The sequence below is a fragment of the Mercenaria mercenaria genome, chromosome 3, assembly GCF_021730395.1.
Source record: "Mercenaria mercenaria strain notata chromosome 3, MADL_Memer_1, whole genome shotgun sequence".
In the NCBI taxonomy this organism is placed as follows: Eukaryota; Metazoa; Mollusca; class Bivalvia; order Venerida; family Veneridae; genus Mercenaria; species Mercenaria mercenaria.
In genome coordinates, this window is record NC_069363.1 from 79,557,666 (window position 1) to 79,573,590 (window position 15,925).

The window sequence follows — 15,925 nt, forward strand, 5'->3', positions numbered from 1 at the left end:
TGATTCCGACTGGATTCCGTTTGAACCAAGTGTCACGGGGTGAAGGTAAGTGCACAGTTGTTGTTGCAATATAAAATGGATGGTCGGGTTCTGAATAATTCACAGGTCGTTTTTCAGCATAGAGTTTGTAGACTTTAATCGGGCATCGATCCGGATATACTAAATTTGCCCACATTTTCGGTTTTATTAATCTGACATCTCTCGGATTGTCACCTGAGCGAGTTTTGGTTTGTCTCTCAGTAAATTGCAAATATTCATGCTCGTTTTCAGAGTAACGTCACCCCAACACATATCGCGGTGCTCTTGACAGCTCCGAAGCCCAAAATGAATGGTATTAAACAACCAAAGTGTTTGAAGTCCGGTGTACTTGTACTAAGTTGATGAGTGTTCCACAATTGATCTATGTCATTATCAGACAGCGGTTCACTTTTTTAGGCAGGTTACCCCTCCCATCTTTTTTCAGTTGACGTTGTTTCATAGCCAGGGTTTCTCGTACTTTGGCAAATCCAGGGCCCAAAGAAATTGTTTGTCCATAGCCTTTACGACGTAACTGACGGTCAAAGCTGGATATAATTCCACGAAGGACAGAAGGCTCATAGTCCTCGCCATCTTGCTTTCTAACGCTGACTAGGAAACGACAAAGTAATGGAGACAGTTCATGGTCAGGAATTTCATGAATTTCACGAATTTTGTTAATCTCTGGTTCTTCAAAGAAAGCTTTCAAAATTTTTAAATCATTTACAGTTTTTATGAGAGTGTTTCTGTTAGTTTGTTGGTGGTTAAATGCGTCATTATCAGAGTCGGATACGATATTAAATCTGGACCTTGGCCGTGGAGTCTGTTCGGACATAGCGTTCATCTCCTCGGTAGACACGATCGTCAATCTCTCCCGTTCAAGCTCAACTTCAAAGTTACTATCAACTAGCCTGACCATGTAGCATGTTGTATATCCGCGGAAGACAACCTCACTGACGATCCCAAGGCCGTGACCGTCGATTCGAACCTGATCATTGACAGAAATGTAATTCGACGCCATGTTTGTTTACTTTTTTGACAGCGCGTAGTGATAGTGATTCGGCTCATTTGCATATTTCTTACACTAGTGTATTACTTACCCGTTTAATACGCAAAATAATTAATGGGTTTGCTACACTCCTGCACCTTGGGTCATGTTATAAAGATAGTTATCCGTGATATCTAGTCCAAATAGACATTTACGGATTAAGTCTACGTGGACTGTGGACACCTAAGGCGATAGATTTTTCAAGGGGACCGTCTCAACATAGTTTAATTATATTATGCGCGATATGAAAAAGAGTTTATAACGGCAATAGGGTTTGAGTTATTATATCATCACTATGCGGTAGGTGATATAAAATTTGGATGTGCCTGTTTTTAGCTCGACTTTTCGAAGAAAAAGTAGAGCTATTGCATTCGCTCCGGCGTCGGCATCGGCGTCGGCGTCTCCGTTGGTTAAATTTTTTGATAAAGTCAAATATCTGTGATTTTGACAGAATAATGCCCCCTTTTAAATTAGAATTTTTGGTTAAAGTTTTTGATAAAGTCAAATGTCTCTGTTGCTATCAAAGCTATTGACTTTAAACTTAAAATAGATATTTACTATCGAAGTCTACACCGGGTGATTTTGATTTAACGTCGCACCGACACATGATAGGTCACATGGCGACTTTCCAGCTTTAATGGTGGAGGAAGACGCCAGGTGCCCCTCCGTGCATTATTTCATCACGAGCGGGCAACTGGGTAGAACCACCGACCTTCCGTAAGCCAGCTGGATCGCTTCCTCACATGAAGAATTCAACGCCCCGAGTTAGGCTCGAACCCACATCGATGAGGGGCAAGTGATTTGAAGTCAGCAACCGTAACCACTCGGCCACGGAGGCCCCCAAAGGTTTTGATAAAGTCAAATATCAGAGGATGGGAGCAAAATTTAAAGAACTTTACTGTTGAAGTCCTAAGGAAAATGACAACAAAGGGAAGAAATTCCCCGAAAAACTCTTAGTCCACTAAAATTATTAACAGGTACAGATGTGTCAAAATACACCTTAACTTTGCAGGTACCATCCATGTTGTACCAAAGAAAAGTGGTCTCGGTTTTTACCTACGGCTAATAATAAAAAAATTACAAAATAACCTATTTCTAGTAACATAAAAGGGAAGTAATTCAATAGAAAATATTGTAAGTGAACAAAAAAAAAAGAATCTGCCAAATAAAAACAAGAGCACCGCAATGCAAAGCAACATAAACACAAAACAAAGTCATGTGACCTTTAACCTCTAAGTGTGACCTTTACCTTGAAGCGAGCTTTGTGCTCTGCACGTCGTCTCAATGTGGTGAACATTTGTACCAAGTTTTTTTTAAATCCTTCAAGCAGTTTAAGAGTTACACATCGCACTCGAAACAAAGTTATATGACCTTTAACCCCTAAGACGGACACACAGACAGACAGACGGTCAGACGAACACCAAAATACGTTCCTTCGGGCGTATAATAACAACAAATGAATGGATACGCAAGATAATACGTTTTCTACAGTTTTCACAATATTTTACCTGCTGACCTACATTTTGATCCCAGCTAACCCAGTTAAGATTTATTTTCATTTCGGACGACGACGACGATGGAATACGGATACACTGCGAACAGATAAGCTCATCTTTTCAACTTTGTCGCAGATGCGCAACTTATAATATTGAAGAACCTTTCGGGAAAGTGTTATGACGCTAGATCAATTACTTTTTGCGATATGCATAACAAAACACCTCTCTGGCGAACAGACAGACGGACAGACAAATCCAAATCTTATCCTGTGCGGTAACATAATAAGCCAGACCTTACCATCATTATTGGAATGTTTTCCTACCACACATAAATTAAAATTATCATGTTGAGACGGTCCCCTTGAGAAATCGATCGTCATAGGTGTTCACAGTCCACGTAGACTTAATTCGTAAATGTCTAATAATACGTCACAAACAGTTAATTTCCTCTTGAATAGATAAATCATTTTGTCGTTCATAGCGTTTTATAATAAACCTAAGCTCGGTCTCGCAATGTATTTCTTTCGCATCTGAACTTCAATAATGATATTATTCATTCTCATATGACAGGCAATGCTTAAATTATCACAACGATGTTGACGTCAATTAGACGTGATATTTAGCGCTATCTATGTATCTAGAAGAAGAGCTTTCTTTGTTCAAATATTTTACTAATAGCTTGTTTGAAATGAAATGTCACATTACACAACTGTCTTGATTAAGGGGAAATTCCAAATTTGCCTATATGTATATTGGGCAAAATATTTCCTACGGGCAGAATTTCTTTAAACTTTGTGTACTGACTGGGAAACAGGTTTGATCTTGAATTATCTGTCCTTGAAAGTAGATTTTTTCTGTATTTTCCGACTTTCGAGGGCAGATAATTTATGAACAAGGCTGTTCCAATGGTTTGTTTTATTTCATATTTCTGTTTTTATTTGATTTTCTGTCAGGAAAAACGTTTAAAGAAAGAATTCCTTCAGTACGATAATTTTTGCATCATGTCAATATAGAGACTGTTGCAAATGTCCTGAACTATGAACATAACAAACTAATACCGCAATGTCCTAGTCTTTCCAATGGACCGAATTTCTTTAAACTTTGTATTCTGTCTGCAAACGAAGTCAGAAACGGAAATAAAATTTAAGATACACAGTTCACTTGCTTTGTTCTTGTATTATCTGCCCTTGAAAATTGGATATTTAGTATTTTCTGATTTTCAAGGTCAGATAATTCAAGATCAAGCCTGGGTACTTATGATTTTTAATACATATTTCCGTTTTAAACTTGATTCTCAGTCAGTACACAAAGTTTAAAGAAATTCTGCTCGTAAGAAAATTTTTGTTTGGCGTAATAATTTCACGGGAGCGCAGCCAGAGTGATATAATTATTTCCTAAATAACTAAGTCACGTTATAGGATATACTCTTTCTTAAAAAAGATCCAATGACCGACTTGACCGACTTGAATAGCAGAAAAGGAAAGCCTCCGTTATTCCAGAATAAACCAAGACTAATCTCTATTTTGAAATGGTAGCTCCCCAGGCAGATACCAATCACTTTGATTGTAATTGAAAATCAACTTTCCGTAACAAAATTATCGTGAATAATGACAGTAATAGCGACGAAATTGACAACACTTGCTTTTTTCCCCCTTGATGACAGCTATCAGTTGTTTTAGGTGCTGAATGAAAATCGCTGTTGTTAACTGAAGTAAAGTAAGTATTAATTTCAGATAAGTTGGAAACTAAAACTGAATAAAACTACTTCTATACTTGATACTAACCAGTTTCTACATAAATGCGACAAATACGTGAATGATATAGCCCAAAAATAACATGTTTTAAATGAAAAGGAATGTTGTTTTTTTTTTGTGTGTGTGTGTGTTTTTTTTTTTTTTTTTTTTTTTTGTTTTTTTTTTTTTTTTTTTTGGTTGTTTTTTTTTTAAAGCAGCTGTCTCACACAATCGTAATATGTATCTTTGAATTGATTTAAGTGTTTTGTACCCAAAACCTGTGACACGGTTCCCTAAAGCACGGAATAATGCGGTAAAACTTTTGGGTATTGGAGACTGTAAATCTTTGACTCAGTGTTGTTAAATTTCTGGTCCTTTTATATCATTGAATGCATTCAACTTTACTGTTTGAAGTTCCGCTTTAGTCGGTGCTAGTGAGTGAGTTGTGTTGCACATTTAACGAAACCAAGTCTGCCATTATTTTGCTAGGTTGCATTCTATGCACAGAATCTTACAATTTTTATTGTTCAAATATTGATGACTGGTAAAACCCCTTCATCCGTGTCTTTATATAGTCATAACCTCTATAACTACATTTCATTTATCTTTCTGGGACTTAAAATACCCTTTTAAAAATGTGTGGTTTTATGTATTTTCTAAATGTAATTAACAAAATACGTAAAGATTGGAAAATTTAGAAAAACAAATCAATTAAGAGTTATCTGCCATCTTAATGGGTACAGTATATCAACTGTTTTATATGAGCTGCATTTCTCAGTCACATACATATATTAAATATTATTCATTTGGTATAGGTAGCAATGTCTCAAAAATTGATTTATACATTACCCAGAAGAATTTACTGCTCATCGTTAAGTTAAAAAATCTTTTGAATTTATTTACCACTTTAAATGACAAGATTATGTCAATTTGTTTTTTGCGGTTTGGAAGCTACGCTCTTAGAAATCAGATCCGGGAAAATATCTAGCAGAATACATATTTGTTATAAGAATAAACAATTACATACCGTAATTTCTTTAATTTTGCATGTAACTGCTGTATATTTATTGTCCTGTAAGTGTTTTATATCCTTATGTCACTTTAGTATATTCCTATATAACTTTAGTATATTCTTATAAAACATAAGTATATTTTCATGTAAGTGTAGTTTACTTTCATATAACGTTTGCATATTCTCATTGTTAAAATTTTTCATTTAACTATTGTATATTTATCCTCATATGACTTTAGTACATTCTCATGTAAGTGCAGTATAGTTTCATATAACTTTTATATTTTCTGATATAATTATTTTATATCCTCATGTAACTGTAATATATACTCACGTAACTGCTGTATGTCCTGTTGCTAATGTATATTCTCAAAGGTTTTGCGGTGAGTCTTTAACGGTTAAAGTTATGTCTTGACAAGCAAGATGCATGCTTTTAACATATTTGCAATCTTCCCTTGTTGCTTGTTTACCAAAAAAAAATATGTATGAAGAGTTTATGCAGACAATAAATTTCAGTTGTATAAAAGCTACATTTTTTGCCCTTTTTCAGTGTTCCGCTTTTTAATCTTATTTATTGTAACATGTTTACTTAAAACACAAAGTCAGTCACAATATTCTACCTCGTAATAAATCTGCAGTTTAAGTTAAACATTACACCTACAAGGGAACTGAAGAAGATAAGAAACATCAAGTAAAAGCACATTATCTTTGAGGAGCAAAGTAAAAGATGGATAAGCTGTCACTTAAAGGTATGCCATACCAAAATCTTTTATTTAAAAACAAATGGACAAATTCTGTACACTGTTAATGTTAACATGAAATTTGCAAATTAACGTGTATAAACAGTTCTATGCATTAAGTTAAAAATGGTACACGCATGTACATGTATGACTGAACACCGTATAAATGCGCACTACCACCAACAAAACTGAATTTTTTTATACAATTGGATGTTACTGCATGACATATTATTATGGACAATATTTTTTCGGTTTAACACGGTTTTTCAACAGTATTTCAGTTACGTACCGTGGCGGGCAGTTTACCTAACCAGTGTTCCTGGATTCTGTACCATTACAAACTTGTTCTCCACGAGTAACTGGCAACTTTCCCACATGAATCAGAGGTTGTGGACGAATGATTTCAGACACAAATGCCTTTTATCAAATCGTCACGGAGAACATACGTTCCGCCTCGGGATCGAACTCACGATCCCGCGATCCATATACCAACGCTTTCCCTATTGAGCTAAACAGGCGGCTAAAAACCTGTATATACAAATTTAATCTATATATTTAATAAAGTTAAATGTTTGATGGGAATTTTCTACATTTGAAGTTAATATTTAAATATAAAATATTTAAATGAAAGATAGTTATTGGGTTAAGTATCATTTTCATTGAAATACATCCAAAGAAACTTACTATTTACTATTTTTATTGTTGACGGTTTCGGTTACAAACTTAAACCTTCCTCAGAACTTTCTCACAACTAACTGACTTTTTGAATCGTCAGGAATTTACTACTGTCTCTCTCGCATCCACGAAGTCAGTCAGCCGTTAGAAAGTTCTGAGGAACCGAAACCGTCAAAATTAAAAATAGTAAGTTTCTTTGGATGTGTTACATTTCAATGAAAATGTTACTAAGAATAGTTTCAAGAATAATTATTGGGTATCGTTAAAATGCTGTTGTAACGAGTAGAATACAATCCCTCTTATTGCTTAATTCTGCGCAATGGGAAACAGATAAGGAAATGTAACATATACAAAGAATTCAAAATTACTGTGGACTGTGCCTTGCTAAATTATGTACGGAATGACAATATTTGAAAATGAACTAACATGTTACCAGAAGACATCACTTTATCACCGTCTCAGCCTTCATATTCCGTAGCTAAAGAAAATGTTATACACATTTTGCGTATACCCAAGGGTATTCTCTGCTGAACGTTTATTAGATAATACATTTTCCTTTATCAATTTATCACTTTAACTGAGGGACTGACATTTGTGTCTCAGGAAGTCCTGGGACAATTTCTATTTCCTGGAAATTAGATAAATTCTGTCAGTTTACAACTTAATTACATAATTTATTTATACAAAGTCAAAAACCGATATCTGATTGAATCAAAGACAATTTTGATCGACATACGGCGATAGGTCAATTCAGATAGACAGGTAGGTAGGTAGGTAGGTAGGTAAATAGGTAGACAGTAAAATCCAGCTCGTCTCCGAACATTTCATCCAGCCCTCGGAAGAATCTTTCAACGACTTGCTGGATAAAAGTTCAGAAAGGCAGTAACCTAATATTCGCTGTTTATCTTGCAAACAAATACTAATAAGAAGTTTTGCATGTTCTATAAAATCTTTATCTGTATAAAAACATTTTCAAAATGTGTATGTACAAACGGCATTCAGCATAGTGTGGATGCGAGCTTGATTTGTCGAAGTAAGCACTTTCCAGATGTTCGTAGAAGTGCAAACGGAATAAAAAGAGACTGATTTCTCCGAAAAAAAAGTGTTGTTGTGTATTCAATAGATGTTGTCAAGTAATATTAGTTCCTTATATATCAGAAAGAGCCTGTGCGTTTCAATAACCATTATCCGGCACCGGTATGTGACATATTGTATGAAATGTATTAAGTGGCGAAAATCCGAATCGATACTGTAGCTCAGTAGATGACTTACTTAGGGAACTGCGCAATATTCAGGAAAATGCTCGTGACATGACGTATTATACACACTGGGCAACCGGCTATTTTAAGAAGTGGGTTGAGTTTTATTAATTCCTATTGATGCAAATCCAATCCTTGCAAGCCAACTTGACAGTTTTGTTAAGGAATGGGCAAGGCTTACATTTACAACTTCTGATCTGAAAACGATCGGTATGATTTTTGTCACAAAGACATTTTAACTTTGGTTTGTAATTTTCTTAACCGAGAATACGTGAAATATACATTTACACTCCATCTAAATCAGGAAAAGAACAGAAAACAAAGTGTCTTAAGGTTAAATATAGAACACATTGTGATTTATCTGATTAATTGAAAAAGCAAGTTATTGTCTAGCAAATAGCTTTCAGGAATGAAATATATTTGATATATGAGCAGACTTTTGTCGGTTAATACGATTGTTCTCTATCAATTATTGACAATACAATCACGAAAACAGCGCTACAAAACACTGAACATGCCTACAGATCGATTTACAAATAACGTATTATATAAAGGACTGACAGTTGAAACGAGAAAAAACTAACAAGAGGTCGGACTTCTTCGAGACAAGCCATCACCGGCACGATAAAATAGGGTTACTATGATAATAGTACTTTGATTTAGGCTATTTTATTCGGCTTGAGTGTATTTTGCCAGAACGAGATTACCAGAACACGCAAGCGCCGAGAATGACGGGTAGGATAAATTTACTCGAGCTAAAGCAAGCTATTTTGTGATGTTTATTATAAAATTCCGGAGTCAATATCTACGAAAATTGAAAATTCTTATAGTTTTATTTTAGGCATACTAATGTTTAACATTTCATAGTAGAGTGTTAGATTGTAATTAATACACGTTATATTGTCTATGAACAAGTTTTAAACAAATAAATGCACAACATGTTGATATAATTTCATACTGATGTATTTTTGGCATGTTGTATCTTGTATATTGATGTATTCTAAAAATGTATTTTCTTGCAAAAATCTGATTCTATTTATATTCACGTTAATCATCATCTTGCATAACGGTTGCAAATGTGATGTACTTGTAAATAATGGAGGGCAAACGATTTGTTAATGACCAACTAAGCCTCTCTCTTAAATAAATACCTAAATATTTTCATCAGCACCATCACCATCATTTTATATCCCTATTCTAAAACGTAGTTTTCAGAACAAAATAACAGAGAAACAAATTATCGTAACGCTGAAAGTGATATATTAAATTGAAACTCTTTCATCCTTTATACCTTTGAAAACTGCTGAATTTTCAGACCTTTTAGCTAAATATTCTGTTTCTAATATTTCAAACTTTCAACACAATACATTTTACGAGCATTTTGTTTAAAGACATATGAGCCGTGCCACGGGAAAACCAACATAGTGGCTTTGCGACCAGCATGGATCCAGGATGCGCAGGCTGGTCTGGATCCATGCTGGTCGCAAAGCCACTATGTTGGTTTTCTCATGGCACGGCTCATATGTATTAGCGACATGTATATCTTTGTCACGACAAAAGCATGTTACATTATGCCATTTTGACACACGAGTTTACTTTTGTCACATCTTAAATCTAGGTTAGGTCGTAAAATGTTTACAATTATAGATAACATTTTTGTGAATGATGAAAAGTAAGTATGTTATTACTGACATATTGTTCTAAAGCATTATTAAATTGAAAAATAAATGTTTTGTCCTTGCTTTAGAAGAGTTTGACAAAGAGTCATAAGTAGCATCATAAGCTCTATATATTGTCGTGTTACGCATTAAAGTACCGCGCCTTAATATTGCAAAAAACCATATACATTACATAATGAATTAGAGAAGAATTATGTTGGTTCTTCGGCAGTACGAAGTAGATTAACACTTTTCCCGGAGAAAATACGTTTACGAGACCAACGGAAAGTATACATAAAAATCAATATCTGCAATATGCAAACGGATTTTTCATGAAAAAAAGTGATACAGTTCATTGGTTGAAAGGATCGGAACAGTTTTTTCAAACTTATGGTTTGGCTACTTATCGTTTCTCATCCTGTGACTTCTGGCGCCAAAAGTTCAGCCGTGATGTAAAACTTGGCTAGTCTTTTAATTATATACTTGTATAATGACTATTGTGGCAACGTGAAATGTCGCAACGCCGCTAAATGTCGCAACCACCGTTAAATGTCGCAAGGTTGACGTTAAATGTCGCAACCACCGCTAAATGTCGCAAAATCGTCTGCCGCTAAATGTCGCACCTTTAACGTTAAATGTCGCAAAAATTTGCCCACCGTTATATGTCGCAACACCAACGCTGTGGCAACGTTAAATGTCGCAACGCCGCTAAATGTCGCAACCACCGTTATATGTCGCAAGGTTGACGTTAAATGTCGCAACCACCGCTAAATGTCGCAAAATCGTCTGCCGCTAAATGTCGCACCTTTAACGTTAAATGTCGCAAAAATTTGCCCACCGTTATATGTCGCAACACCAACGCTAAATGTCGCACAGCAAAATAAGGTAAGTTAAACAGTCTTTACAACTTAGTGATAACATTGGGTAATGCATGCTTGCATGCATCAGTATTAATACAAAAGCGTCACCGGCGACGTGCGGTAGGTACGGGGTTCCTCTGTCCGTAGTTGTAGGAAAGTTGCTTATGTACAGGTATGAAATGTTGGCCTGTGGTGCATTTTTTGTCTATTTTTTGAGGTACGTACTAGAGGGGCACTCCCCTTATTTTAGGTGGTTAGGGTCTTTTCCCCTTGACAATTTTGAAATACAGATATGGAATGCTGGACTTTTATTGCATTTTCGATGTATGGGAGGGGTTTCCCCTTTCATTCTCGAGGGCTCAGGGGCTCTCCCCGGGAAAGTTTGAAAAACAGGTATAAAACGGTTGCCTCTGGTGCATTTTTTGTCTTAATTTTAAGGTAGTGGAGGGGTACTCCCTCATTTTAAGTGGTCAAGGGTTCTTCCCACTGGGGAATTTTGAAATATAAGTAAAAAATGTTCGCCTCTGGGGCGTTTTTGGTCCGCAGTTTGAAAAAATATTATTTCCAAAATAGTTGGGTGCAACTTTGATGAGTATAAGTGACCTCTAAGCCAACAAGGGTTGGGTGGGGGGTGGGGGTGATCGGCTCGGGCTACGATCCGGGCCTGTTACACAACAGGATGTTTAACTACACGACACGAAGACTGTGACTAAAAACAGATCTGGTGCGCTTGTCATGGCGTGCTTTGTTTCTTATTGTCGTGCGTCGTATCGCATTTCGTGCGACGACCTTGGAGGGTAGATACTCGACACACAACACGACTTTAAACTATGCAACACGACTGGCAAGATACATTACGACACGCATCCCCAGCTTTTATCATATTTGACTGTCATAATAGGTTGTCCCCCTTGAAATTTATCCGATAATCAATATTGATTTCCCTGCTGATATCAATTTTGAGCAATAGATTATATAGGAAATTTATTTTCAATGATTAATTTCAGATATGTATTTTAGTTTGTGAATATTTTAACACATATGACAGTATACATCAATTTCTCTTCTTTAATTTCATGTGAAAATATTAATTCTAACTGAACATCTTCTTGCTTCCAATTTTGTTTTAAAAGTATCACCATCGCTTATATTGAAAATATAGTGAAAATCACTAAACTTTTCAATTTCTTTTACTTTAGATGCAAATAAATTATATTTTCCAAAACATGATAACTTATTAACATATATGTAGGTGTTCTTGACTTTACAAACAATACAATAGTATATTTATAATTGTAATAGGGTAAAGCTTCTTGCTTCCATTTAACGTCAAAGTGTATCAAGAAATCAAAAACTGTTGGATTTTTTAAGTTCTGATGTTGTTTAAAACGTTGTTAATTTACGGAACTCATATACCAGCACTTGACGTACGCTTGCGGCTTCAAAATAGTTATGTAGTAAAAATACTTCAAAAATAATCTGGCCATATTTCCCAGACTGTTTAATTATAACTACCTGATGACCCAAAGTAATTAGGGGTCACTTGACTTTGACCTTTACCTACTTGTTTGTTATTAAGAGACAGCCTTGAAATTTGGATGGCGTATACTGTTTTGCACATCGACCTTAAAACTGACTTTCAGTGGCCATGAATGTGACCTACTGGCCTACTTTCTTAACATTTTAGCATCAGTTTGACATTTGAATCATGTAGCTCATATTACTCAGGTGAGCGATCCAGGATCATCATGACCTTCTTGTTCTAAAGTTTTGATCAAAGCGTACCACCATAATTTACTACTTTACTAAAATATAACATATGTTTTAGATAGTTGCAAACAACTTACCTTCACGATACCAAATATAACAAGAGCACCGCAATGCGAAACGATATACGCACGAAGGCATAACCTTTGACACCTAAGTGTGACATTAGCTTTGAAGCGAGCCATCGGAAACAGGCGCACTGCACGCATTCTTGATATGTTGAACATTTGTGCCAAGTTTCTTAAAACATTTCGAGAAGTTCAGAGTAACAGAGCGGATACAAGACAAAGTCATATGACCTTAAACCCCTAACTGTGACCTTGGCCTTTAAGCAAGTCGTCCAAAACATGCGTTCTACACGTCGTCTCGGTGCGATGAACATTTATGTCAAGTTTCCTGCAAGGGGTTCAAGAGTTAAAAAGCGGACACGAAATTGCTTGCGGACAGACGGAAAGACAGACGTTCATTGGGGTCATAACAACATACGTCCCTTCGGGCGTATATAAAGCGAATAGCTTCTATCATATATTTAGGCTAAACCAGCCCAGCCATGCCGAGCCCAGCTCAGCCCAATCTGTTTCATTTCAGTAAAAGCTGCTACAAAATATAGTTTTGTAATGAGAAATTTAAGATATATGCGACATTAAAAATGTCTTGCAACTAAAGGATCGAATCCCGACAAACAAATTCAATCGCAATTTGATGCACCAGCGAACCGCACCGATCTTAAAGGTCCAATACTAAGGAAAGTGAACATTTTAATTTCTTTTAAAAAGCACAGAAACTATTTCATTTTATTGGAAAATGAAAATTGGTATGTAGAAATTCGAAATAAATCGCAGTATATGTACAATTATTTTTCTATGAAGTATGAAGAAAGTTAAAAAGACCTGGGGGGTCATTCTGTCGATTCATTGGAATTTCAACATAATACACATACATTTCTTTGAGTTCCAAAGACCTTCTGTAAATTTTGACCTGCCAATCTTCATTATTTAGTGTCTTGCAGAAGTCTATGCACTGGCTATGAAAAAAATTGCCAACTCACTTTCCCTTAGTAATGGACCTTTAATAAACCTGTTCATATTAGGTGTGCACACGAGAGACTTAAACCTGTCCGTGTCACTTGTTATATACCCGTACCCAGTTAACCTAAACAGTGTACTGTGTTTTGTACCAGCTGTAGAAAACGAAGATTTTCTATTAATCAGCCATGGGTTCTATTTCTTTGTTTGGAGGTTCACGTTTAAAGTCATAAGGCGACTATCAAGCTTCTATGGCGGAAAAAGATCCTATGTGGCCCTCTGTACACTCTTTCAGGTAAAGCGGGAATTTCGATATTATTTTACTTTTAGTCTCTTAAAATTGTTTGGTTTAGACTCATTCCTCTCATTATCCTACTTTTTCGCCTACCCACACATAACCACCCCTTCCCCCTCTCTCAATCCCCCTTCAAAAATGTAAATATTTATATTTTCTATTAATTGTCTTGGTGCTGTGTGTTTGTGTCTTAGATTTCTGTGTCGTTATTCATCCCCTTCCCCACCTATACCCAGACCCCACAAACATACAGCACCATTTCCAAATCGTATTTAGTTAGAAGAAACCTCAGAATATTTCTGTCCTAAAACACTGGCCCTAATACAAAATAATTTCACAAATATTTTTCTTGCGTGACTGTTCAAGCAAGGTGTTGAACTCGGGTGAGCGATCTAGGGCCAACAAGGCCCTCTTGTTTGCTATACGTAGCAGCACTTATCATTAAGATAATTATTTGTATTACATAAACCTGTTAATTTTTCTTCCCTCAAAAAAGTAAATATACACATGGAAATGATAGTCATAGTGTCAAATAGGAAGTGCGACATTTAGCGTTGGTGTTGCGACATATAACGGTGGGCAAATTTTTGCGACATTTAACGTTAAAGGTGCGACATTTAGCGGCAGACGATTTTGCGACATTTAGCGGTGGTTGCGACATTTAACGTCAACCTTGCGACATTTAACGGTGGTAGCGACATTTAGCGGCGTTGCGACATTTAACGTTGCCACAGTCGCAACACCAACGCTAAATGTCGCACTTCCTATTTTACATTATGACTATCAATTCTTTGTGTATATTTATTTTTTGAGGGAAGAAAAATTAACAGGTTTATGTAATACAAATAATTATCTTAATGATAAGTGCTGTTACGTATAGCAACAAGAGGGCCTTGTTGGCCCTAGATCGCTCACCTGAGTTCCACACCTTGCTTGAACTGTCACGCAAGAAAAATATTTGTGAAATTATTTTGTAATAGGGCCAGTGTTTTAGGGCAGAAATATTCTGAGGTTTTTAACTAAATACGGTTTGGTAATAGTGTTGTATGTTTGTGGGGGTTGGGTATGGGTGGGGAACGGGGTGAATAACGACACAGAAATCTAAGACACAAACACACAGCACCGAGACAATTAATAGAAAATATAAATATTTACATTTTTGAAAAGGGGGTGGGGAAGAGAGAAAGAGAGGGGGTTATTTATGGGTAGGCGGAACTTGAAGTAGGATAATGAGGGGAATGGGACTAAACCAAGCAATTCTAAGAGACTTGAAGTAAAATAATATCAAAATTCCCGCTTTACTTGAAAGAATGTACAGAGGGCCACATAGGATCTTTCTTCGCCATTGAAGCTTGATAGTTACCTTATGGCTTTAAATGAAAACCTCCAAACAAAGAAATAGAGCCCATGGCTGATTACTTGTGACTTATACTCATCAAAGTTGCACCAATTTTGGAAATAATATTTTCTCAAAATGTAGACCCAAAACGCCCTAGAGGCGACCATTTTTACTTATATTTCAAAATTCCCCAGAGGGAATAACCCTTGACCACTTAAAATGGGGGGTACCCCTCCAGTACCTTAAAATTAAGAAAAAAATGCACCAGAGGCAACCATTTTATACCTGTTTTCCAAACTTTCCCGGGGAGAGAGTCTGACCCCTGAAAATGACAGGAATAACCCCTCCCATACACCGAAATTTTGAACAAAAAATGCAATAAAAGTCCAGCATTCCATACTTCTATTTCAAAGTTCTCAATGGGAAAAGACCCTAACCACCTTAAATAAGAGGAGTGCCCCTCTAGTACGTACTTAAAAAGATAGATAAAAATGCACCACAGGCGAACATTTCATACCTGTATATAAACATTTTTCCCACAAATACGGACAGAGGAACCCTGTACCTACCGCACGTCGCCGGTGACGCTTTTCAAGTGTTTTAAACTGGTGCACCCCCCCCCCCCCCCCCCCCAACACTCCCCCCCCCCCATCCTCCATCAACAATTTCTGGCCCCCGGCCTGTTGTGTAACGAAATTCAGGTCGATTAAAGACATGCGATACAACACGCGACAATACGGAGCGCGAGCTTAATGTCTCATGAGCTAAACAGGACTCCATAGAATTACATAGTTCAGACCTGAAACAAATCTAGTACTGTGGCGAGTACAACGTTAGTGCTCAAACCTTTAGATATGAAATATATAACGTATGTATGGTGCGGAACTACTGAAAAGCAAACGTGCAGATTAGAGTGAAAGGTCAATTCAGCCCTTCCCAAATCAAGCATGCATTACCCAGTCTTATCTCTAAGTTGTAAAAGCTGTTTAACTTACCTTATTTT

The 15,925-nt window shown here is 36.4% G+C and overlaps 1 protein-coding gene across 1 annotated transcript in view; it reads left to right on the forward strand.

Moving 5' to 3' along the window:
* Positions 1–15,925, forward strand: part of LOC123523401 (kremen protein 1-like) — an 84,309-nt gene that overhangs the window by 20,603 nt on the left and 47,781 nt on the right. The gene's annotated exons all lie outside the window — the stretch shown is intronic.